Genomic DNA, 3,841 nt, shown 5'->3' on the forward strand with positions numbered 1-3,841 from the left:
CTTTGCATCAACACTGAATTGTTAATAAGCAAGGCTAAATTCAATAATATAACCGAATGTCCGCGGTAGGTGCACCCAGAGTTCCTCCTATGAACCGCGAAGACACCACCCTGGCCACATATGCACAAGGTATACACTGTGGGGTCTCTCACACCCGTGCTCTTGGGACAAAGGAACGACAACACAGTAGTGCAAACAATCACAAGGGCATTTATTGCACCTTTCATAGATCAGTGCCTGCTAGCCGAGTTGCTATCCACAAAACATGCCGATGGGCGCGCGACAAATCTAGAAGTCTGACTCACCGCGACCGGAAGCGAGCGAATATGTTCGCCCCATGCTGGATCCCAACGCCTGGTCCTTCGCGTGTATGGTCACGCGAATCGTGGCGCGTTCGAAGGCGGCCACGCGAGGCGGTCTCGCAGAAGCATCGGTCGGCGGCGCGCGCGATGTCCACGCTCTCAGCCGACCCGCCGGGGAAGAGGGTCGCTGCACGTGCGGCACGACCGTCCCGCTTGCTGTCTCGAACCCAACAGCCCGAGCGCCTTGTCTCCCGACGCACGAGTAACCCCGCAGCGGCGCGACGCTCGCGCCATCTGTCGCACCACGCTTGTACCACCCGACCGCCGCGGGCGCCAGGCCACGCGGCGGGCGAAGCCGCCCTGCAGGAGACGAGCCATGTGGGAAAACTAGATCTCAGGGGAGGCGTGAGAGTCACGCATCCCCACATCCCCCCAACCTTAAATCACTACATATTCCGGCGAGACATGTGACACGGTCTAACATCAAACTGTGCTTCGCAAACAAGGTAGAACATTAAACAGTGGTCGCGCCGAAGAAATATCCGCACGCTGTCCATAACATGCGAGCCGACATTGTCCTTGGGTGCACCGCTGGCGTCCGCCGGTCACAGCGGCAGCTTTGCAGACTCGACGGCACGATGCCAGGCCAGGACTCCGGAGACGACGACGCAGTAGTCGGTACGAACAAGCGTCGCTCGCGCCGACGCGCCCTGCTGGGAAGAGCCGCCGTAGCTGTCGGTGACCGCCGGCTCTTTTGTCCGCCGCCGAGGGTTGTGAGCTGGATACAGGCCGCCGAAGTCGCCGCGCCGACCTGGCCACAGCATCACCATCGCCCGGGGTGGCTCGATCGTAGTCCGGGGCAGCAGCGCAGACGATGAGCAGGTGACGGCAAACCAGGGGTGACTCCAATCACGCTGCGTAAACTCAACACACTCGGCAAACACTAAAGTAGTGCAAGGGAGAGGAATTATGCATGCGCATCGCCCACGTGGTACGATGTTCAACTCGGCTAGCAAAAGATCGGGCAGCTACTCAGATGCTAAGTTCACGTGAACGAAGCTCGCTTTCTTGAGTCGAACGAGTAATTTCAATTCGTGCGAGGCTAAATAGAATGAGGGAAGCGAATTGCAACACCTCAACGCCACGGTCCACCAGGTTGTGTCCCTCCACGTGCGACAGGCAGCTTCGTAAAGCCTTAGGCCTAAATCGTCGCTACCCTGACAACAACCGGCATCCAAAAACAACACCCAAAATGAGCGCAAAACAGGCAGCCGCGAGGAGACGTTAGCTCTGTGAGGTGGTCCTACTCCGCTCGGTGCACAAAGCATCCGAGTTGACGGCGCCCACCGTCCCAGACGGTGTCGGAGCGCCCGGTGCCAGGCCGCAATACCAGTCAGCCTGTAGTGGCACCCGTGGCCCGCGGCCACCCGGCTCCCAGAGCCGCGACTTCATCCGAGTCAAAGAGATAGAAGAAGCTATTTACATAAGAAATTCGGATCACCCACGAGGCTTCCGTACTCACTCGCTTCAGGCTTGCCACTGCTCTGCGGGCGCTCAGCCTCGCTCTCCCAGGATGCAGACCACGTGGCTCTCGTACCGACGAATGCCATTAAGAAAAAACACTTGCGAAAAGGCTTAGCATGTTGACATGTTCAAACACACTACCGTCACCATCACCTCGCTCAAGAAAGCACGTCGCCGACGCTAGCGATCAAAATTCACGCTAGGCCTACGCTTCGGTTCAAACAAAGGTCTTGAACGAAGCAAAACTGTTAAAACTATCGTCCGATGCCCCAAGAGCCCCATTTGGGCGCCAGATGTGGGGTCTCTCACACCCGTGCTCTTGGGACAAAGGAACGACAACACAGTAGTGCAAACAATCACAAGGCCATTTATTGCACCTTTCATAGATCAGTGCCTGCTAGCCGAGTTGCTATCCACAAAACATGCCGATGGGCGCGCGACAAATCTAGAAGTCTGACTCACCGCGACCGGAAGCGAGCGAATATGTTCGCCCCATGCTGGATCCCAACGCCTGGTCCTTCTCGTGTATGGTCACGCGAATCGTGGCGCGTTCGAAGGCGGCCACGCGAGGCGGTCTCGCAGAAGCATCGGTCGGCGGCGCGCGCGATGTCCACGCTCTCAGCCGACCCGCCGGGGAAGAGGGTCGCTGCACGTGCGGCACGACCGTCCCGCTTGCTGTCTCGAACCCAACATCCCGAGCGCCTTGTCTCCCGACGCACGAGTAACCCCGCAGCGGCGCGACGCTCGCGCCATCTCTCGCACCGCGCTTGTACCACCCGACCGCCGCGGGCGCCAGGCCACGCGGCGGGCGAAGCCGCCCTGCAGGAGACGAGCCATGCGGGAAAACTAGATCTCAGGGGAGGCGTGAGAGTCACGCATCCCCACAACACCCAGGGGAAATATACCCATGTGCTGTTTGAGGTCACCTCCAAAATATCCACGAGTCGTAGCTTCTTGTCCCTGCAGACACAAAGTGATGGTTGTTGCTGCGAAGATGGTCAGCACTGCCGCTGCAGGTGAATGCTACTGCCCGTGCAAACAGCAGGAGATCGAAGAACTCGCCAGACTCCTTCAGTTTTTTTCCTTTTAAAATCGGCACCACGCCTTTCATTTCAGGATGCAGACACATAGTTCATATGAAGTTGAAAAGGAAATAGTTGAATAGTGTTGCCCGACTTAAAACAAGTTGTCGAAGCTCATGAATATGCAAATGACTCTCCTGTTGCCATGCCATATCGCCTGGTGTTATATCTATATCATAGACGCATGTAGGCCAGAAAAACGCAGCACAGCAGCTTAGAAGTCTGCATATGACACACAGGCATGTCCTGCCAGGCACAGTATGGTTAAACTGAACCCGCAGCCACCTGGCTAATCATATTGGCTGCTCTCCCGAGTTTTGGCGTAGCCAGGGAGTGGAACACCAGTCGCGTGGCCACCCCCGAGAAAAAATTCTGGCTACGCCACCGTCGCCATGGCTCCCGAGGCCTCCACTTGCCAATATTATTTTGCAAATGTAAATTGCTTTCCGCAGAAACAAGTGCATGTTGAGAAGCGCGTGTTGAGGCACAACAAACAGGGCGGGCTCTTGTGATCAACGTACGTAACGTACGCATAAAGAACCGCTCCCGTATTTTAGCATGGCACCACCATTACCCACAACTGTGCGCGAGCAGTAAGCCCCGCGCATGCGCAGTTGGGGCAACGGTATTAACGGCAACGCTACGCTAAGGCATTTTTGTACCCACAACCGGCACTGCAATCCTCTGCATCCACAGCAATCCACTGCAATAACCTGCAATCCTCACGTATGCTAGCTAAACTGTGCCATTTTCATGGCCAGCGCACCACATATGAAGCTGGAAGGTGGTACCACGCTTGGCAAGTCCAGTAAAACTTACCTGACAACGGCAACTTTTGGTATTTTGTAAACGTTTCATTATCATTTTACTAACAAAGGAGACAGAGGCGGGGCAGGAAATGAAGTTCACACTTCGACCCCTCGGGGAACCATC

This window comes from Dermacentor variabilis, chromosome 8 (assembly GCF_050947875.1).
Source record: "Dermacentor variabilis isolate Ectoservices chromosome 8, ASM5094787v1, whole genome shotgun sequence".
NCBI classification, from domain to species: Eukaryota; Metazoa; Arthropoda; class Arachnida; order Ixodida; family Ixodidae; genus Dermacentor; species Dermacentor variabilis.